Source organism: Balaenoptera borealis (assembly GCF_965194805.1).
Source record: "Balaenoptera borealis genome assembly, chromosome: 13".
Lineage (NCBI taxonomy): Eukaryota > Metazoa > Chordata > Mammalia > Artiodactyla > Balaenopteridae > Balaenoptera > Balaenoptera borealis.
This window is the reverse complement of record NC_138870.1, coordinates 80,482,781-80,505,955: the sequence shown is the minus strand read 5'-3', so window position 1 is coordinate 80,505,955 and position 23,175 is coordinate 80,482,781. Positions and strand designations below refer to the sequence as shown.

General features: G+C 41.7%; 1 protein-coding gene across 2 annotated transcripts in view; it reads left to right on the top strand.

The window, feature by feature from the left end:
* The window catches only part of TMCC3 (transmembrane and coiled-coil domain family 3), a 396,600-nt gene that overhangs the window by 171,828 nt on the left and 201,597 nt on the right, over positions 1 to 23,175 (top strand). Inside the window, exon 1 of one of the 2 annotated variants that reach the window (XM_082350442.1) lies at positions 1,227 to 1,376. The exons of the other annotated variant lie outside the window; for it this stretch is intronic. The gene's annotated coding sequence lies outside the window, so the exon portion shown is untranslated. Of the gene's footprint in view, positions 1 to 1,226; positions 1,377 to 23,175 lie in introns of those variants that run through there. 2 annotated transcript variants of the gene reach the window in all.

Here is a 23,175-nt window from a genome sequence, read left to right as displayed (position 1 = left end):
AAGCCAAACTGACAGCGGGAGTTTGCAGCAAAGTAAGGACTTCTTGCAGAGCGCCAAGCAAGGGAGTGGGAGACAAGCCTCAGATACACTCCAACTTGGTCTTTGAGTTAGGGGTCATTTTAAGGAGAAGAACAAAGAACCTGGTCATCCTCGTCTTGTGACATTTCTGTGACATTTCTTTTTTTTTTTTTTTATAAATCTAACTTTTTTTTTTTAATAAATTTATTCATTTATTTATTTATTTTGGCTGTGTTGGGTCTTCATTTCTGTGCGAGGGCTTTCTCTAGTTGCGGCGAGCGGGGGCCACTCGTCATCGCGGTGCGCGAGCCTCTCGCTATCGTGGCTTCTCTTGTTGCGGAGCACAGGCTCCAGATGCGCAGGCTCAGTAGTTGTGGCTCACGGGCCCAGTTGCTCCGTGGCATGTGGGATCTTCCCAGACCAGGGCTCGAACCCGTGTCCCTTGTATTGGCAGGCGGATTCTCAACCACTGCACCACCAGGGAAGCCCTCTGTGACATTTCTTAATTGTGCTTTCGGAAGTCAGGATGTCTCTGGTTTACCATTCTCTGGCCGGGTGGTCCATGGCTTGGGGGTCTGTGAGCTTATCTTGCCCTAGAGAAACAACCTGAGTTTGTACGTTAAAGATGACATCTAGAATAGCAATTTTAGTACATTAACAATGTTGACAACAGCAATCTTAGTCATATGACTGGTTGATTAGTGTTCGGTTAGCACAGAATTGAGGTCAGAGGGGACAAGAATGGGAATAAAGTTTTAGAGAGAGTGATTAATCATCATCAGCTTGGTAAGGGAACTCAGTTTTAGGGGCACTTGGTTTCAATTATATTTATTTCCTGAAGTCCAACTTCAGTCTTGGGTGCCAAACACCCAGTAAAGCAGAATTGCACTGCCTTCTTCTTGCTCTTCCTCTTCCTCTCCCACCCGACTCCTGCCCCTTCCAAGCCTCCCCCTCCTCCTCTCCTTCCTCCTCCTCCTCCCTTTTTTTCCATTGAAAATACTCAAGATCCTAGTCAGGGCCGATTTGGAGGCAAGGAGAATTCCCTGGCAGCCTTAGAAGGCAACTCTTTTAGAAGTCACGAGTGCATCACCAAAGTTCTACTCTCCCCAGCCCCACCTTGGCTGTTGCTAGCTACAGCCACAGGAGCCCAGATGGTGCAGTTTGAGTGTCACTGTCATTGGGCAGCAGAGGACCCCAGGCCCTGGGGGTCAGGGAAAAGAAGGAGAACCAGTCTTGTTTTGCAGAGACAGAGGAGGATGCCAGGAAGAATTGTATGGAAAGGGTGACTTAGCTGTTATCTGCTTGAATGTGGGATTGATTCACTCCTACTCAGAGGTTCTTGGAGCCCAGAATGTTACGTAAGTGAAACGCCTGATGCATTTGGTCTCTGTAACACTTAATCCACCACCTCCACCCCCGTTCAACATTTTCAATATTTGTAACATACAGTGATAGCTAAAGGGCAGGACTTGATTATTTACATTTTAAAAATTAAAAGTAAAGCCCTAACCGTTCTCTTCTTTGGCCCTCTAATTGGAGATGGCCACGTCTGTGTCTCCATAAGAAATGAACGCATTCGGGGAGTTGGTACAGGGCTGGAGTCATGTGTGATCTTGCCCTAAGTAAGGCCTCAATTCGGAAGTGTTTAGGAGAGAGGCTGGAAGCTTGTTTGGACTGTCTATAATTAGACTGGCTGTACTGGTTTTTCTTTGGTTAGTAAATGCACAAGCATTTAGATGTGCCAAGATTTGGGTACAGAATTGTTACATTGTCAGATTCAGAGCAAACTGAAAGTAAGTATGTCACAGTCAGCATTTTCAGAGAGCAGACAGCACTTCAAGCTTAGGCCTGGTTTAACCTGATTCACAGTCAGTCAGCTTCCACAACACCAGTTGTAGGAATGAAAGATAAATATGCAGGTCTAAATAAACGACCTTGTGGAATTGTTAAGAAATCGCTGAATTTTTTTTTGTTCCCTTGAATCAGTTGGTGAATGTTTGTACACGTATCCAAACAGGTTGCTTCCAGGCTGCATACATTATAATAAGTATCATTTAATGCTTACTTACCTTCAATCACAGGAAATACTGGCAATACCTTGCATTTATATAAAGTCCTTTTACTGGCTCCACCTCATCTGATTCTGCCCAGAGCCAAGAGAGCCATAATAAACATTATCCTGACACTGAAGTTGGGCAGATTGCACAAGGTGACAAAGTTCAACAGTGGCTAGCCCAGAAGGACCAGCCAGCTGGGTTTTCTGCCTGGAGGTCCAGTGTGTGGGCCTCTCCTGTGCATTGTCACAGAATAGTATGGCTCCATTGATTTTTCTAAAGCCCTGATTTTTCAGCTTCCCAAGAGGACTGGAGCAGGTCTTTTTGTTTCTTTTTTATGTTGACCCAATTACACATCTTTTCTATAGATTTCTCCATCCTGTAGGATGTGGCAAGCAATTTTTATGCATACCCAAGGATTTTTAAAAACCAACTTTGTAAGCAAAAATCTGAATTTCTTTGGAGCAGGAAACAGGGAAAACAAATACCTTATCTATGCTGATTGCTCCCGTAGAGTTGCTAAGCAAAACTCTAAAAGGGGTTGTGTTTTAGAAATTCAAATTATCTTGTCACCTAAACTAAAACCCACCTTCATTCTAAATTAGTGTAGCTACTGTGGAAAACAGTATGGAGGTTTTGCAAAAAACTAAAAATAGAACTCCCATATACCCACTCCTGGGTACATATCCGGAAAAAAAACAAAACACTAATTCGAAAAGATACATGCACCCCAGCGTTCATAGCAGCATTATTTACAATAGCCAAGATATGGAAACAACCTAAATGTCCATCAACAGACGAATGGATAAAGAAGAGTGGTACATATATATAGATATATATCTATATATCTATATATATATCTATATATATATATATCTATATATCTATATATATACACATGTACACACACACACACACACACACACACACAGTGGAGTACTACTCAGCCATAAAAAAGAATGAAATTTTCCCATTTGCAGCAACATGGAAGGACTTGGAGGGTGTTATGCTATGTGAAATAAGTCAGAGAAGGACAAATGCCGTATGATACCACTTATATGTGGAATCTAAAAAATACAACAAACTAGTGAACGTAACAAAACAGAAGCAGACTCACAGATACAGAGAACAAACTAGTGGTTACCAGTGGGGAGATGGAAGGGAGGAGGGGCAAGATAGGGGTGGGGGAGTAAGAAGTACAAACTCTTTTGTATAAAATAAGCTACAAGGATATATTGTACAGCACAGGGAATATAGCCATTATTTTATAATTATAAATGGAGTACAATCTCTTAAAATTGTGAATCACTATATTGTACACCTGTAACTTACATAATATTGTATATTAACTATACTTCAATTAAAAAAAGAACAGAAAAAAACCCACCTTCCCTTTAACTGTAGCCCTAGCTCTCTCTCCATCCTCTCCTTCACAGGCCAACCTTGGGGAGACCTGGCTGCCTCCCTGTCCTCGTTTCCTCCTCTCCCTCTCACCTCTCACTCTTCTCCAGTCTGGACACTGCCAGGTTTTTCTTAAGCTCACTGGTGGTCCTCCATGTGAATCAATTCAGTGGGCAGTTTTTAGGACACAATTTAATTCCTCTCTCAGCAGGATTTAGTATGCATAGTGACCTTGGGAAATTTACTTAACTTCCTCATAGGATTGTAGCGGGGTCTAAATGAGATAGTTCATGAGAAGTAGTGAGCACAGTGTCTGCTACAGCGATAAGCAATAACAAATGTTAACGATTGCTTTTAGCAGCACACTCGTCCTTGGTTTCAGTGACACTGTTTTCTTGTTTTCCTCTTATACCTTCGATCCCTTCTACTTTTCTATGGTATCATGAAATGTTGGAATTTATTCCACAAATAATTTAGCACGTGCATATTTCTTGCCAGGAAATTTTCTTGGCTCTAGGAATCCAGCAGTGAATAAAATTAAGTTGCTGGCTTCGTGGAGTTACATTTGGAGCTGGGAAATTATAAAAATTAATATATACTATACCAGATGGTGATTGACATATAGTAAATATAAATATAGTATATAGCATATACTACTATGTTATATAATACTATATTATATATAATGAACTATATGTCAAGTGGTTATATATCAGATATTAATAAGTTTTAGAAAGCAGGGAAAGGGGAATGGATGAATGCTTCAATTTAGGATAGGCTGCTCAGGGAAGTCCTCGCTGGTTGGCTTATATTTAACTAGAGATCTCAGGAAGTGGGAAGTAATACACGTAGAATATCTAGAAGACCATTCAGGCGAAGGGAACAGCAAGTGCAAAGGCCCTGAGGCAGGGGAGTACTTGGTACATTTGAGGAACAGCAAGAAATCAGTGAGGCTGGAGCAGAGTGAGCCCAGCAGGAGAGGGGTAGACATGGAGACGAAGTCAGAGAAGTAGCCTGGGGTGAGGAGAGGGGCAGGGCAGATCGTGAGGCATTTTTCAGGCATTGTAAGGACTTTGCTTTACTTCGAGTGAACTTAGAGGCCATTGGAGGGTTTTGAGTAAAAGAATGACTTTAGTTTTAAAATAATCACCCTGGATTCTGTTTGGAGAATAGATTATTGGGGGCAAGGGTGGAGGCAGGGAGCTGGTTAGGAGGCTATTGGGATAGTCCAGCATCTCTCTGGGTCTGTTGCAGACCCTTCCCCTCTCATCTTGCTCTCTTCTAGACCACACTTGGCTTCAAAGAGCATCGAAATGCCTACAACTCCCACGCTCAACTCTCTTGTTCCTCCCTCTCTTCTGACCTCCAGTCTTACTTATCCATCTGTTTACTTCCATCTGCACTTGATGGCCACTCAGTGTGTCCCAATGTACCTACGCTCCTCCACGTCCCCTCTGGCTCCTCTGGGGTTGCACCTGTCACCCAACCAATTGCTCAGGAGCCCTCCTCCGACCCTGTAGAACACCGTATCTGGGGAATCAGCAAGTCCTATTCTTTCTATCCCACAGCATTTCTCAGCTGAATTCTCCACTCTATTCCAAGCCTGGTAGAGAGCAGTAGCCTCCTAGCTGGTAACTGAATCTACTCAGGCCCTCCAGCTACCACTGGCTTGTTAAATGATATTTTCCACAAAAATGTAGAACTCTACGAGAAGCAGTAGAAATTTTTTTTTTCTGTAAAGATGTGCCTTTCTCACAGTGGAACAGCCTTTTCAGTTAGTAAAGGGGACAAAATAATATCTGAAGCGTTTGCTTTTGGATTATGTTACTGGCTTGGAGAGCTACCCAAGGACAGTAGGTATCCCACTAACATTTGCATGACTAGAATGCTACTTCTCAGAATAAAGAATGCTTTTCTTTATTATCATACCTGGGCAAACCCCAGATACGAATTGTAACATTTTCCCTTGACCACAGGAAGCTTATTAACATCTGGTTTTGAAATAATAGTTTTGTACCTACATCCTGCTACTCAGAGGACACTGCTACATAATTAGAGATTTTTTTAATTAAAAAAAGGAGGTGGGGTGGGTGTGGTACATATGCATGTTCTCTTTATTTAGTTTTTTTTTTTTTTGGCTGTGCTGGGTCTTCGTTTCTGTGCGAGGGCTTTCTCTAGTTGCGGCAAGTGGGGGCCACTCTTCATCGCGGTGCGCGGGCCTTTCACTGTCGCGGCCTCTCTTGTTGCGGAGCACAGGCTCAGTAGTTGTGGCTCACGGGCCTAGTTGCTCCGCGGCATGTGGGATCTTCCCACACCAGGCTCGAACCCGTGCCCCCTGCATTGGCAGGCAGATTTTCAACCACTGCGCCACCAGGGAAGCCCTTTATTTAGTTTTATCAGAAGAAAGAAACTAGATTCTCTACTTCCACCCCAACTGTAGCAGGAGTGACCTAAAATGACCACAAACAATAATAACAATCAGATCATATGACTTCTCTGCTTAGAATGGATCAGTGGTTTCTAATTGCCCTGGCAATCAATTCTAGATTTCCTCCTCTGGCCCATCAGGCTGTATATGATCTGGTACTTGCCTCCTCTCCAGCTTTTTTCCCTTACTTTTTCCAGCTGCGATAGATTTATCTTCATTTCTCAAATATACACCACTCTCCCCTCAGCTGTCTTTCTCTATTCCTTGTGCACCCCCTTAAAAGCTGTTCTTTCTTTAAGCTTCGACTTAAATGTCTCTTTATCAGGGAATCCTTCTCAGCTGCTAGATCTGGTTAGGTCTCCCGGTCATAGGCCCCCGTCCCAACTCTTTTTCTTGCCTGGAGCCCACAGCACACCGTACTTACTTGCTTAGCGTCCGTAGTTCTGCCCCATCAGTGCTTTGCTCCTGTCGTCCAGGTGCTGTTGCTGGTCTCATCCTGCTGCTGTCTCCCTGCAGCCAAGCCAGAGCCTGACACACAGTGGGCCCTCAAGAAATATCAACTGGCTGGTTTGCTTGGCATGTCAGGGTGTTTCATAAAACAAAGTGTTGGGCTTCCCTGGTGGCGCAGTGGTTGAGAATCCGCCTGCCGATGCAGGGGACACGGGTTCGAGCCCTGGTCCGGGAAGATCCCACATGCCACGGAGCAACTAGCCCGTGAGCCACAACTACTGAGCCTGCGCGTCTGGAGCCTGTGCTCCGCAAGAAGAGAGGCCGCGATGGTGAGAGGCCCGCGCACCGCGATGAAGAGTGGCCCCCACTTGCCGCAACTAGAGAAAGCCCTCGCACAGAAACGAAGACCCAACACACCCCAAAATCACTCAATTAATAAAAATTTAAAAAAAAAAACAAAGTGTTTTCCAAGTGAAGATTGCAATTGCCACTCTCATTAATTTGGTGATTCATTTTATTCACAGGAGAAAGGTGCAGTAGTTGTTTCAAGTGTACCTCTTAAAAAACCGGAAACAGATTTTCCAAGGGGGACGGTGAACTAAGAGAGCAGGAAAGCTGGGATAATCCTGTGGCTGTTTATCCGCCTTGTTTTGGGTTTCATTTCACTTGGTTCTGTTTCATAAACTGTTGTGACTTTATATGCCTAATCCAGTAAAATAAGATTCCTCACACTCTAGATTTGAATTGATAAATGGAATATTTATAAATGGAATATTTCCTGCCATATCAATAAACAAAGGATTTCATAGTCACCAAAGATTGCAGCCCTCCTACATGAGCTGGTGAGCTCTGAGGAAACTCAGGGCTGAAAAGAATACCTGCCATCTAGCAGCCATCAGACTGCAGTCACTCCGGGTGGTGAGCCCTGAGGAAACTCAGGATGTGTCAGGATACTGACCCCGGATAGCTGAGGTGCATATCAAAGGAAGGATTTCAGTGAGCCCAGACTCTTGCATCTTCCCATACATAGAAAGGTGCTAAATTCCTTAACTTGAGATATCTGGTTTTCTTGGATTAACAGTAATCCTTTGACCGTTCCTGACTACCTGTCCTTTGTTGCAAAACTCCTATATATTCTGACTCCTCCCCTACCCTCCTGGGAGCAGTTTCTCAGAGTTATCTGAAATGCTGTCTCCTGGGCCGCAGGCCGCATTTTGCCCCAAATAAAACTTAACTCACAACTCTCATGTTGTGCATTTTTTTAAGTCAACTGAATGAATATGCATAATGTGCTCTCCCTGAGTGGAAGGTCTAGGGAAGTCTGGGATAGTGAAGATAGAAAGTATTCTCACAAACCCCCAAATCCAATATTAAGTTACTTTTGGAGAGGGAAGGGGGAGGGGCAATTTAGGAGTAGGGAAATAAGAGGTACAAACTATTATGTATGAAATAAGCTACAAGGGTATATTGTACAACACAGGAAATATAGCCAATATTCTACAATAACATAAATGGAATTAACCTTTAACAGTTGTGAATCACTGTATTGTATACCTGTAACTTATATAATATCCTACATCAACTATACTTTCATTGAAAAAACAAGTTACTTTTCCCTCCCCCTGCCCAGGTTGCTATCAGAAGCTGCAAATACATTCTGTGGAGTTCGTTGCTGTGGTACCAGTATGTTTTATAATTTGTACAGTAATGTCCATGAAATAAGGGATGCTTTTCCCATTTCCATTGGTGTAGGAGGCGCTCAAGTCCTGCCAGAAGTTTTTTCCATTTTAAAAAGAGTTAACCCAAGCTTAAAGACTTCAGCTTCCTTTTTAAAAACGTTGGCCCTTTTCTTCAGGAAATGTGTGTTTCTACCGGGATGCAAATGGGATTTCAAATACTGAAGGAAGTAGATTTGATTTACTGAATATACTCTTGGCAACTGAGAGAAGGCTATCTGAGAGTTAAAAAGAATAATTACCAGGTTTGTCAGCATACCACTTTGGGTTACAAAACTGCGCAAGGTTACAAGGGTATCGTGCCTGGAACTTACTGATTCTTTTCTTTTTAAAAATACCACCTAATTATGGACGTGGTGACATAAAAACAAAAGCAACTCATTCCCTTCCCAATTTCCATTCTAGTGAGGGTGACCCAAGGGCAGACTTAGATTTTCAAAGTGTTCTGAAAAAAAATTGAGTATTTTAAGGAAAAACAGCTTTAACCTTAGGCTCTAACCTCATGCATTAAATGTGAGCAGGACACAAAAAGTCTGCTAATGAATATTACTTGCCATCTGTTGAAAAATAATATTATGCCAGGGGGCTCCTACAGTAGTAAAAGTACATGCTCTTTGAGTCGTTTTTTATTACAGTAATAGGTAATGGGTCACACTCTTACCTAATCACTCATGCAATTCAGATTTACCAAATGGAGATTTAAGGATGACCTTCGTGCTCACAGCACTTTGAGTCAACAGGTGTGAAGCATCAGGTCTCATTAGCCCTGTGGTCCAACAGTGTTGAGTTGTAGGTATGTAGTTATCAAACTATTTTAAATAAATATAACTTATTTATTCTGTCTGCCAAATAAAACTATTTCCAATTAACAGGACCACAGAAACTGAGCACCAGTACTCAGTTTGATGAAACATTTCCCAACAAGACTATAAGTTCTGTGAAACAAATACAAAGTTCTAAGAAGCTTTCACATTTAAATATGCTTGATATATTTTAAATGTACATTCTGCCTTCCTTGGCTTGGTTTTTGGTGCCAGGTAGTCTTGAGTTTGCATCCGTTACTAGCTAATTCTTGTACCTTTTTGTGTCTCTCACCATGAACATCAGGTGATGGGTATGTAAGATGTACTCAGTAAATTTCCCATTCAGGTAAGACATGCTGAAGTGTCTGCATTGCATTTCTTTCGAATAATTCAAGTAATCCTTCAAAAGATTATGGAATTTTTCATCACTGACTAATTAAGGTCAGACAGCCAGGATTTCACTTGATTTATACCTAGAGATGTTTTTGTTGTTGTTGTTGTTGTTGTTTTGGCTGTGTTGGGTCTTCGTTGCTGTGCACGGGCTTCCTCTAGTTGTGGCGAGCGGGGGCTACTCTTCTTCGTTGCGGTGCGCGGGCATCTCATAGCGGTGGCTTTTCTTGTTGCGGAGCACGGGCTCTAGGCGCGCGGGCTCAGTAGTTGTCGCACGCAGGCTCAGTAATTTTGGCTCACAGCCTTTAGAGCACAGGCTCAGTAGTTGTGGCGCACGGGCTTAGTGGCTCCGCGGCATGTGGGATCTTCCCGGACCAGGTCTCCAACCCGTGTCCCCTGCATTGGCAGGCGGATTCTTAAGCACTACACTACCAGGGAAGTCCTATACCTAGAGATGTATTAATTCCTACTTTCTTAAGTACATGTCAATTATGCTGCCAAAACAGAAACCAGTAACAATCCAGAGATTGAATAGTAGGAAATAAACCCAAGATTTTGAGAAGCTCTTGAATCTAATTTTGTATAATGCCATTATAAGTATCAGTTTTGAACTAAATATAACTTGGTCTGTTTATTTTCTTTGAAAGTGTAGGGAAATGGGGAAGCGTTGGTGCATGGTATCAGACAGACTTGGGTTTAAACCAGTCACTTCACGTGACAGTGGGCGTCTCTCAGCCTCAAGCCCCCTGTCCCAGGACTGACAAGGATGCTGTGAGGTGTGTGTGTAAAAGTGTGTGGACGTGGACCTGACCAGTGCCCACAGTAACTGCAGTCTCTCTCCTCTCTCTTCTCCCACTTCTTCCTCCAGCCCCCTCACTGATTTAGCGAGTCCTTTTACTCATCTGTGCCTCAGTTTCCTCATCAAAAAAAAAAAAAAGCCTAGACCATACACTCTTGAAGATTCTGAAAAGTTCTACAATTCTAGGCTTTAAAAGTATAAATACTTAAAAAAAGTGTTCCTACCTGGAAAAAAATATTGGTACCATACTGAGAATTATGACTGATCTGTAAATGAAAGAATCTACAGACCATGAACTGTATTCTTTAGGCTAAAAGTAAATTCTTCTGAGAGCAAGTTAACTGGAAAATCCAGAAAGCATCAATAATTTCTTACATTCACCTTAAAAGAGCAATGAAATTCCATATTCTGCAGTCTTGAAATGAGTAAAATGGAAGGATATAAATATTTATTGGAATGAGAGTGGAGCAAGAGAAGATCTGCCTTGTCTGCTGGTGGGTGGGAACACATCTACGGATCATTGTTTGCACTAAGTATTTAATAATCCCAGCTGTTGAAAATGTATATTTGGAGGTACTTTGAAATTGCTATAAGCTACCTAGAAATTGGCAGGGAAGTACTCGTGGAGAGATTCCAAACTCTGCAGCAGACCAAGAAGTCCAATATAAATCAATATGTAATTCTAAAATCCCATCTTTGGCCACAGCTCTTTAAATATATTTACTTAGGCATGGTATAGACTTTTAACAGCAGAATCTGGGACTGTAGAGTCCTTTGCTAACCTCAGATTCATTTGACCTGAAAAACCCACTCCTCATTTGACCCAGCAATGGCAGAACTTCCTCCTGCCCCACCCCCCCAGCGGTTGCTATGGCATCATCTCCTCTGATACCTCCATTCTCTCCTTATCTCCCAGGTCCTTTTAAGTAGATCATATCTCATTTCAAAAGTGAATTCCTGAGTTTTATAACAACTTTATATTTCTTTTTCCTTCCCGTTACCTCTTTTTCACACCTGAAATTCACTTGGTCCATCCTGCCCTAGCTTTTCATTCAGAGAAGCGCCATTACAGTACATTCTTACCTCTCAATAGTGTATTTTATTTTTCTTACTGTACTTCTTTCTTTAAAAATCTCAATTCACCGGTCTCCCTTTTCTCCCATCTCTTCTGTTTCTCACCCCACACTCTTGCTTTCTGCCCATTTATCACTAGGCCCTACACATATGTCTTACACAGAGGGATGGCATATTGAGGATTGGAGCGGCTCAGAAGGAGAAAAGGCTGGATATTTTGCAGGAGCTGTTAAAGGCATTTAATGGACCGTTACCTCTTTCGTTATCTCTTTGGATGAAATCCTTTATGTAACTCTCTCTCTATGCAAAGTAGGAGTTTAAGAGAGTACCTAATGAGAATGAGCAGTTTTTTACAAAAGAAATCAGGGTTTTATTTCCCAGGCTGTGGAGTTTCTCTGTGGGTTTAGAGATCCCTTCTCTTTCACTTCCCAGCTGCTGTTCCTCCTGGCCTCACAGCACAGCTGCTTACATATATTTACCAAATTAATCATACCATAAGTGGTGTTTGGGGCTGCATTGTGTCCCCCTGAAATTCACGTGTTGAAGCCCTAACCTTTTGTACTTCAGGATGTGACTGTGTTGGGGAATTCCCTGGTGGTCCAGAGGTTAGGACTCCGCGCTCTCACTGCCAAGGGTCCGGGTTCGATCCTTGGTCGGGGAACTAAAATCCCACAAGCTGCACAGCCAAAAAAAAAAAAAAAAAGAATGTGACTGTGTTGGAAGATAGGGTCTTCAATGAGGTGATTAAGTTGAGGCCATTAGGTTGGGCCCTATTCCAATCTGACTGGTGTCCTTTTAAGGAGAGGAAGTTTGAACACACTGAGACACCAGGGGTGCGAGTGCACAAGGGAATGACCATGGGGAAAGGCAAAGCAGCAAGGGGGCTGCCATCTGCAGGCCAAGGAGATTGGCCTCAGAGGAAACCAGCCCTGTTGGTCCCTTGATCTTGGACTTCCAGCCTCCAGAACTGGGAGAAAATAAGTTTCTATTATTGAAGCCACTCTATTATTGAAGGTATTTTGTCATGACAGCCCCACAAACTACTATAAGTGGTTATAGCAATACCACATCTGTGTTATGAGGTCGCTGCAGGATCAAACAGGAGAATCCAAGATATGAGATCTAGAAAACAGGGTGAAACAACTCTCAAGCAGGAAATAAACTCACTGGAGAGGTGATCTGGAACATAATGTGATACTGATATGTAACGTGTTTGGAAGATTCTTTTTCATTCCAAGCCCAGTTTTGGGGTTTTGGCCTCCCTGGAAGTCAGGGAAGAAATTCCACACCAGGCTCAGAACTACAGAAGTGTAAGCAAACCTAGCAGCATCCAAAGAGTGCTGCCTCCACACTGATGCTCTGCGTGTCTGCTGCGTGGAGTTACTCTGAGAGTAACGGGCTTAGATCTGGGTGAGAGTGAGGGTCACACTGAGCTTGCCTCAGTGAACCAACCCAGACGGTGGTGAGTCAAGAAGTGCTGTTCAATAGCACGGTGCAGTGTCACTGTGCAGCTGGATTTGGGTTCCAGCTTTATGGAGTTAGCTTCAAAGAAGTCTTTAGAAGTACTTTATACAGTAACTGAGTCCCTCCATGGATTTACTGGCCTCCATCTCAGTTCTGCAATTTTGACCTTCACAGAGCCACAGTGACTGCCGGCTTGATTCAGTATATTAAAGAAGAAAAAAATGTGTTTTACATACCCTGTTTTGTGGGCATCTTGAAAATAAGTCCTTAAAAAACCTTCATTTTTGTTCCTTTTTATTTCCAATGGGTAGGAACAGTGTATGAATATAATTCATATGTTGCACAGTCCACTTGGAATTGTCAATGAATCATCATAGAAAATATGACATAATTTTCAGAGATGAATTGCACCTGAATTTTTTATTTTGGTGTGAGATAGGGATCTACTGCTGTTTTACTTTTCTCCATGTGAACTGTCAGTATTTTCCTTTCCCCATTGATTTATAATGCTGCTTCTGCCATGGATTATGCTTCCAAATATGCTTGGGTCTATTTCTGAGCTCTCTCTCTGTTGGTCTTTTTCCTGGTCATGGTAACTGAATACTACGGCTTATAAAATGAATTGATATCCAAAAAGGAGAATTCACCCTGTGTGTCCACACTCACTGTATTTTTCCCCCAAAGTTAGATGTTTTCTTCCACTGAATTTTAAAGTAACCTTGTCAAGTTTAGGAAAAACCCTTTTTGATCGGGTTCTGTTTCATTTATCAATTGATTTAGGGGAAATTGACATCTAGTTGATACTGCATCTTTCCCTCCATGAGCATGGAATACCTCAATATTAGTTTTAGGCTTTCTTTAATAGAAGAATGAATTTTTTAAAAACCCACTTGTGTATACTATATTCAAGTTCCCAAACGTTTATGAAAGGATTTCCATTGTAAGAACTACATTGGGTACTGATGGATTTTTATAATGAGCAAGTTAGCCCTCCTATTTCAAAAAGATCACAGTCTAGTAGAGAGGGGTGTGGTAGACATATACACAATTTATTTAATATAAATTAGATTGTCAGAAATTCCCTGGTGGTCCAGTGGTTAAGGCTCCATGCTTTCACTGCCGAGGGCCCAGGTTCAATCCCTGGTCCTGGAACTAAGATCCCACAAGCCACATGGTGCGCCGCCCCACCCCCCAAAAAAGGAGGCTGTCATAAATACTATAGTAAAATTGTACATAACATGCTAGCAGGGAAGGAAGATTAATTTTGACCTAAGAGATCATTTGGGGGGAAAGAGCTATGCATAATATAAGTATTAGTATGTTTATATTTGTCTCATATTTTCTGTAATGAGATATAGGGAATACGTGTCAGCCTCTATGTTTTCATATTTTGGCAACTAAATAAAAGTGGCCTTTGTTGTTTATGTTGGCATGTAGTCAGTATAAAAAATATTAATGAATATTTTGCATTTTGGGGGTACTAAGCCTTCAAAATACAATTTAATTAAAGTTAAATAAAATTAAAAATTCATTTCCTCAGTCCCAGTAGGCACATTTCAAGTGCTCACTGGCCACATGTGGCTAGTGTCTGCTGTATTAGACAGTCATTTATTATACAATTAATCTTTATCTAAATAAGGGAAAATATTTAAAGCACAGTAATTTAAATAGGTGTTTCTGGGCTGGAATTTTATGAATAATATACATTCTAATTGATAACCTGTATTCTAATGGGTTATATCTAAAACATTCTGCTATTTTTGGATTGAAGAAAATGCAATTCTGTTTGTAAAAGGATCAGATGGAGCTAATCAATAATGGGAAAAGCCTCATCTCAGTAGGGCTTTGTCTAGAGAATAGTTTTGCAATTAGGAGTGTCAGGAGGCTACAGTGAAATTTATGGATTTTCTCCTTCTTTGGGTGGAGCAGAAATTCTGAATCAACCTTTATAAGCTTGTTGGTCTCTTCTCATATGTCTTGTTTGTTTTTCCTCTTATTACCTGCAAGAGTCCCTTTCTGAAGTTGAAAGGATTATTATTTTTAACTCCAAATGACCAAACCCTGAGAAACCGACATGTTGCATTTTTGGTAACTTCTGATGGTTCCTATATATGTGTGTGTTAAGTGCATGCTCATGCTTGTAAGCGGGGGTGCCTGCCTGCTGGGTACCCTGCATGATGTTATTATATATTAGATATTTTAAATCTTGTGCCTGGGGTAGCAGTTTCTTCCTTTAGTGAAAGACATTCCTTCAATGGAATATCAAATATTAACTAGAAGTACAGCAGCCCCAGCTGATCTGGCAAGGAGCAATGAGAAATAATAGAACTATAGGATACCTTTCAAAACTGTCAGCTAGGATGGTGAGTACTTCAAAATACTGGTAGGAAATTTAACCTTCATTCCACAGTGATATGAGAATTGAGTTCTCATTTTGTGAAACTTGAAATGCAAAACTGGAAATCTAGCAGTGCTTGGAAATGATAAAAAAAAAAAAAAAAAGAGGAAGATTTACAGGAGCCTTCAGATAAAGTCCTAATGATGTAATTTTGAATTTCAAAAGCCCTGTTCATTTTCTTTCATCAAGGAAAGAACAGGAAACATGAAGAATATAGAAATCATCTTCATGGGGCTCTTAGGAATGCTGCTGTTCATTAAACTGTTTGGGAGAAGCAGGAAAAGGTCAAGCAGGAGGTGGGGGCAGGTCAAGTTCATATGAGCTAAGTGTTAAGTGAGGGGCCATGCAACAGTGGAGTTTCCAGATGCATTGAGGTTCTTCCCTGTTCCTAGTCTCAGTGATGCCAACATAAGCCTTTGGTTAAGAGACAGTTATTGTTTAATGGGTGCAATTATCCCCATTCTACAGGTGAGGAAACTGAGGCCTATAAAGGTTAAATAAATTGTTCAAGGACATATACCTAGTAAGTGAGCTTTGGCATCAAATGGGCCTGGAATTTGGACTCCACTTTTGCCGTTTACTAGCTGAGTACCATTGGTCAAATAATGTATTCAGAGACCCTATTGCTACTCAGTAAAATGAAACAATAATAGCACCCACTATCACAGAGGTGGGGCAGGAAAGGGGTTTGGCATAACTCAGAGTTGATGTACTTAAAGTTCCGGTGCAGATGGAGTAGGCTAAATAAATAACTGTTGTCTTTTGCTGACTCCGTATAGAGTACGAGAGAGATGCTGCAGGAAGACACAAAAGAAATGGAGGAAGATTTTTTTCTTACTCTTCAGTAGCAGAATATTTTGGGGCTTCTGCTGACCATTTTGCTCTGAACATTTGAGGGGTGGAGTGGGGGGTGGGTGGGTCAGGGAGTGTTAGCATTTGTGATACCTTATACCAGGCATTTTGTTAGGCTCTGGGTCAGTCAGTATTAGGTTCGGCTACATATAACAGAAAAACCTAACATTGTAAAATGAGTTAAGACAATGGGAAATAAGCTCTAGTTAGCATTTCCATGCATTCGATTTTCAGCCACAGATGACTGACGTTAATTGGAAAATAAATACAATTTCCAAATACAAGTACTACAGTTTATTTATCCATTTGTTGTTGATGACAGCTGGGTTGTTTCTCCATGGGGACTCTTACCACAATGAACATCCTTGTCTGTGTGTCCTGGTTGACTTGTGTCCTCTCAGACAGTGGTCCCCAACCTTTTGGGCACCAGGGACCGGTTTTGTGGGACTATTTTTCCCCGAACGGGTGTGTGTGTGGGGGTGAGCAGGGATGGTTTAGGCAGCAATGCGAGCGATGGGGAGCGGCAGATGAAGCTTCGCTCGCTCGCCAGCTGCTCACCTCCTGCTGTGCGGCCCCGTTCCTAACAGGCCAGTACTGGTCCTCGGACCAGGGGTTGGGGACCTCTGCTCTAGGATATATACCGAGGAGTGGACAGTTTGGATGACAGGGTAGGCATGGCTTCACCTTTACGAGATGATGCCAGATCGTGCTTCAGAGGGTTTCCCACCTCCAATGTGTGAGAGTTCCTGCTGCTCCAGATCATTGCCAGCACTAAATACTATAACACTTCATAATTTTTGTCATTCTGGTAGGGTTATCCTGATTTTTTTGGTATAGTATTATTAAGTAAACATTTCCCCATATGATTACACATTCTTCCTAAGTATAATTTGCAATAGGTATACTGTATTTTTTGTATGACTATCATAGTTTATATAATTAACCCTTTATTTTTTATAAACAATAAACAACTGTTTCATAAACAATCCTTTAGATTGCTTCAAACTTTTCAGAATGATAAAACACTGTGATGGGCAATCTTCATCTGTAAAACTTTTCCTGTATTGTATTATTTTTTTAGGATAGAGTCCTAGAAGTGGAATTATTTAGTCAAAGTGTACAAGCAAAAAGAAACTGTTTTAAGTGGGCGTAGGTTCCTTGAGGACAAAGGGAATCAAAGATTAGTGTAAAGGGAAGAAGTTTGCCTTTCTTGGTCCAGAGTTTAGCCAGAGGCTCCTAGTTTCTTCTTAGTTCTGTTACTGAAATTTGTGAAGGTGAGGTATGACATTGGAATGCACCCTCTTCCTTAATAGGACACTTTCCAGGAAAACAGCAATCTTTGAAGTCTTACTGATAAGGAGAAAAATATATCACGTGAAGACAGATTTTAGGTTTTATTTTGTTTCCTGTAGGCATTTATTGAGCTGTTATTTGGAAATGCTTTACATATATTATCTGTTAATCCTCAGCAACAAGGAGGTGGATTCTCTTATTATTCTCAGCTTAAGAATAAGAGGACCAAAGATTTATAGCTAAGTAGGTAGCAACGTCAAGATTTGAATCCAGGCAGTGTGTCTCCAGTGTACCATACTGTCTCCCTGCAACAGTATAAGAGCATTTCTACTTAATGTTTATGTGACCGATAGAAGCAATAGATACTGTCAGAATTCAGAGAAGGGAGAGATGAGTGTGGACCGGAGTGCACGAGGAAGGCTTCAGCAAGCAGCATCCTCCCTTTTGGTCGGACTGTGACTTGGAGTGTTTTTTAGACATCACATCAGATTTCTCTGGCAGTCTCATCTCTCAGCATCCTTATCTTGCAAAGTGAATTGGTAAAATGCACAGTGAATTCACAGACACTGTGTTCCTTCTGAAGTGTAGCTAGCTCATCCTTCAGGCTCGGTATGTGTTTGATGAGAAAGAAGTCTCCTTGGCTGGTCATGCATAGGGTGGAGTCAGCTAGAGATCTCCAGAACACTGCTGCCTCTGTGGTGGAGGACAGTAGGAACCTTCAACATCACAACTCCAGTTAAAGACTTAACAGAACGGAACACTCTGTGCCGAGTACAAAGTAAGGCATTTTCCTCTATGTTTGTTTTCTTTCATTGTTGTGACTTCTGGGAAACTGCAGGAGCAGACAGCCAAGAGTCATACACAATGATCACACAGTGCAACCCTTTCCTAGTAAATGGTAGGGTCAAGAGGTTGGAAATAACATAGCGCTCATGTTATCATCTGTGTGTTACATGATGTAACACAAAGACTCAAGCCAATATGGGAACCCCACTGCAGAACAAGGAATTTGTGGAATTCTCTATTCAATGTAGAGAATGTAAATTTTTGCATTTTACTAACAATGTACATTTTTACTAAACAACTCAGTGTGTAATGAGTCTTTTTGAATCTGAACCAAATCTATGAACTTTGATATACTCTTCCAACCAAATCAGGACTTGTCAGTCATTTATTCAACAAAAACCTTATAGAATGACAGCTCTGTGCCAGGCGCGAGGCTCAGCACTGGCCGGCCCAGGATAAAGGACTCTGCCCTTGGCCTCAAAGTCTTCACGGTTGACTAGATCTTCAGACACAGTGTCGCTGCAGCCAGGTGCTGATATTGGTGGTCACATAATGAGCACCACCCACAGTCTTGCCCTTGCCCCTCGATTTCTACAGCTGGTCCCCTCTTCTGGTGCAGCGAGGGGCCAGAACCTGAAAGAACTCTGCTCTGTGGACCACTTCTCCAGAGAAAAAATTCCCTGTACCACCCACTCCTACTTGCTGTGTTTCCCCCCCCTCCCCAAACCCAAAGATTTTCCTGTGAAAATTATCCCAATTGCACCTACATTTAAAATTAAATTTTTAATTAAATTTTAATTTTAATTTAAAAAATTTTTAAATTTTTAATTGTACAGTCACATGCAGTTGTGGGAATAATACAGAGAGATTCCATGTATCTTTTTTCTAGTTTCCCCAAAGGTAACATCCTGCAAAACTAGCAGTACAGATAACATGTTAACATTGACACAATTCACAGTCTTATTCAGATTTTTTCAGAGTTGCTTGTATAGTTGATCATTGAACAACACGGGTTTGAACTGCGTGGGTCCACTTATATGCAGATTTTTTTAAATGAACACATTCAGTACTACACAACCTGCAGTTGGTTGAATCCGAGGATGTGGAACAGCAGATACTAGGGGCTGACTATAGGACTTGAGCATCTCTGGATTTTGGTATCTGCAACAGGTCCTGGAAGCAATGCCCTGTGGATATGGAGGGATGACTCTGTGTGTGTGTGTGTATGTGTGTGTGTTTAGTTCCCTGCAGTTTTATCATATGGGTGAGTACTGTCCACCACTGCACTCAAGATACAGAAGACCTCCATCACCACAGGATCCCTGGTGGTGTTGCCCTTTTATCACCATATCCACCTCCTCCTGCAACCCCCTCCCTCCAGGCCCAGTTCCTAATCCTTGGCAATCACCGATTTCGTCTCCATTTCTATCATTTTGTCATTTCAAGAATGCTACGTGAATGAAATCACATGGTATATAACCTTTGGAGAGTAGCTTTTCTCACACAGCGTAATTCCCTCAACACTCACCCAAGTTGTTGTATATCAGTAGTGTGTACCTTTTTATGGCTGAGTAGTATTCCATAGCATGGATGTCCAACAGTTTGTTGAACCGTTCACCTGCTGAAGGCCATCTGGGCCATTTCTAGTTTTTGGCTTTTATGAATAAAGCTACTATGAACATTTTTGTGCAGGTTTTTATGTGAACATATGTTTTCTTTTCTCTGGGATAAATGCCCATGAGTGCAATTGCTGACTCAAATGGTATTTGCGTGTTTAGTTTTATTTGTTTTTGTTTTTTTAAAAAATTTATTTATTTATTTATTGGCTGCGTTGGGTCTTCGTTGCGGTGCGCGGGCTTCTCATTGCGGTGGCTTCTCTTTGTTGCGGAGCACAGGCTCTAGGCACGTGGGCTTCAGTAGTTGTGGCTCGCGGGCTCTAGAGCGCAGGCTCAGTAGTTGTGGTGCATGGGCTTAGTTGCTCCCTGGCATGTGGGATCTTCCTGGACCAGGGCTCGAACCCATGTCCCCTGCACTGGCAGGCGGATTCTTAACCACTATGCCACCAGGGAAGCCCCACATGTTTAGTTTTATAGGAAAATTCCAAAGTATTTTCCAGAGAGGCTGTACCATTTTGCAATCCTGCCAGAACTCTATGAATTATCTAGTTTCTCCATATCCTTGCCAGCGTTTAGTGCTATCACTAATTTTTATTTTAACCATTCTGATAGGTTCCGACAAGTATGTAGTGATATCTCATTGAGGTTTTAATTTGCATTTCCCTAATGGTTAATGACATTGAACATCTTTTCATGTGTTACTTGCCATCTGTTATCTTTGATGAAACGTCTTTTCATGTCTTTTGCCCATTTTTCAGTTGGATTGTTTATTTTTTTATTACTGAGTTTTGAGAGTTCTTTATATATTCTGGATACTAATCCAACTAATTTGTTGGATTGTGGTTTTGCAAATATTTCTCCCCATCTGTATCTTGTCTTTTCATCCTCTTAACAAGGTCTTCACAAAGCAAAAGTTTTTCATTTTAATGAGATAAAATACATTTTTGTACTTCTTAATGTAGTTTCATGTCTACAGGGAAGATAAATGTTAGAGACCAGTTTCCTGAACACTTGAAGTCTCCCTGTAGAATCCTCTTTAAGATTCATTGCTCTTGAGAAATCAATTGCATGAAATTGTTGCATTTGCTAAAAAAGGAATTTTAGAAGGCAAGTTCACTAGCCTGCAGAGTTTGAGTCGTTCTACTTTCCTGTTTTCATCAAAATCTTGCCAAGTGGAAGTTTTGAGCTTCTGTGCCAGATGATTGCTAATGCTAAATAAATAGCAGTGATTGTTTTCTTACAGTCATATAGAACATGTTATCCTAAAAATTAAATATAAACATCAGGAGTGCTCATTTCCAGTTGGCTGTAAATCAGGCAGTTAAAATTAGAGATTCATATTCGCCTCAGCCCTGGAAGCTTCTGACCTGCAGTATAAACAAATTTTATATATATGTGTGTGTGTGTGTGTGTGTGTGTGTGTGTGTGTGTGTGTGTGTGTGTGTATCAGTATGAGTTCACCTTAAGCTAGCTGAATAAATTTTTAATTAATTAATTAATTAACTTTTGGCTGCGTTGGGTCTTTGTTGCTGTGCGCGGGCTTTCTCTAGTTGCTGCGAGCGGGGGCTACTCTTTGTTGCGGTGCCCGGCCTTCTCCTTGCAGTGGCTTCTCTTGTTGCGGAGCACAGCCTCTAGGAATGCAGGCTTCAGTAGGTGTGGCACGCAGGCTCAGCACTTGTTGCGCACGGGCTTAGTTGCTCCGCGGCATGTGGGATCTTCCCAGACCCGGGCTTGAACCCGTGTCCCTGCGTTGGCAGGCGGATTCTTAACCACTGCGCCACCAGGGAAGTCCCTGAATAAATTTTTTAAATCTGATTTATTCTTCTCTTTCCACGCTCTGTCCTTAAATCCTTCGGACAAAAAAAAAAAACAACTTGCTGTATTTTTTGTCCTGTAAATTTTCCCTGCAGAAGGAACACTTTTCCTATATTATTAAATAAAAATGGAATATGAAAGGAAATACACTATCCTTTACTTTATAAGAGGCTTACATTTTCATCTTTAAAGGCAGACTTTCCTTTATGTTTATTTCCTTCTCCCTGCTATAATGACATGAAGCCTAACATACCTAAGGAGCTGATGTTCACCAGGAGACCACTTTCTTCCTTTGCTCTCCTACTGTACCAACGATGCAACTATCTTTGCATCTCTAGCAACTTTTTTTTGGCAGTCTGTCTCCCTGTCTAAATGGGATGACCTTTCAGGATCGGACCATGTCTTATTTGTTTTTTTGTTTTTGTTTTTGTTTTTAAATTACACTATACTAGGTGTGCTTTATTTATTTATTTATTTATTTATGGCTGTGTTGGATCTTCGTTTCTGTGCGAGGGCTTTCTCTAGTTGTGGCAAGCGGGGGGCCACTCTTCATCGCGGTGCGCGGGCCTCTCACTAGCGCGGCCTCTCTTGTTGCGGAGCACAGGCTCCAGACGCGCAGGCTCAGTAATTGTGGCTCACGGGCCCATTTGCTCCACGGCATGTGGGATCTTCCCAGACCAGGGCTCGAACCCGTGTCTCCTGCATTGGCAGGCAGATTCTTAACCACTGCGCCACCAGGGAAGCCCCGTCTTATTTGTTTTTATATCCCCAGCACCAAGAACAGAGCCCATCACATCAAAGGTGCTCAGTAAGTAATTGCAGAGTTCACAAACTTCAGTAACCAGTCAGTATCTGAAAAATGGCAACGTTCATTGTTCAGCAAATTTTCATCCTTACATATTGTTTGTTCCAACCCCTTGAGGGCAAAAGCTATCTTTTGCTTACGTCTTACTCGTTTCTTAAAACCCTATTGCTTGGAAAATAACTAGGCATTTAATAAATGTTGAATTTATCCATTCACTCTGCAAGTATGCACTGAATACATGATACTATGTTAGGAACCAGGAATATACACACTTACCTAGAAGATACTGTCTTTTCCTTCAGGTAACCTACAATCTAGTTGGGGGGAGAGCACATATAAATTACCACATAAAATATTTAAATAGCATGATAAGATATTATAACTTTTGTGTTAAAATGAGAGGTACAGACTATAATTAGCTGAAGAGTCTGTAGGAGGTCATCTGGCACGGACTGACCAAGGAAGGCTCTCTACCTAGTGGTCTGAGAAAATCCTCTGTCCTCACTAGAATTTTCTGCTCACTCTCCCTCTATTCATGCTTTCCACAGTTCCTGCTTTCTCTTGAAATGCCACCCTTTTCATTGTTTTCTTTCTACCCAGACCCAGCATTGAATGTTGTATTAGGATTTTTTTTTTAATTAATTAATTTATTTTTATTTTTTGGCTGTGTTGGGTCTTTGTTTCTGTGCGAGGGCTTTCTCTAGTTGTGGCAAGTGGGGGCCACTCTTCATCGCGGTGCGCGGGCCTCTCACCATCGCGGCCTCTCTCTTGTTGTGGAGCACAGGCTCCAGACGCGCAGGCTCAGCAGTTGTGGCTCACGGGCCCAGTTGCTCCGCGGCATGTGGGATCTTCCCAGACCAGGGCTCGAACCCGCATCCCCTGCATTGGCAGGCAGATTCTCAACCACTGCGCCACCAGGGAAGCCCTAGGATTTTTAAAACTGGTTTAAGTAAAAAGAGGAATGCCTTGCCTCATATAACCAGAAAGGGGGGT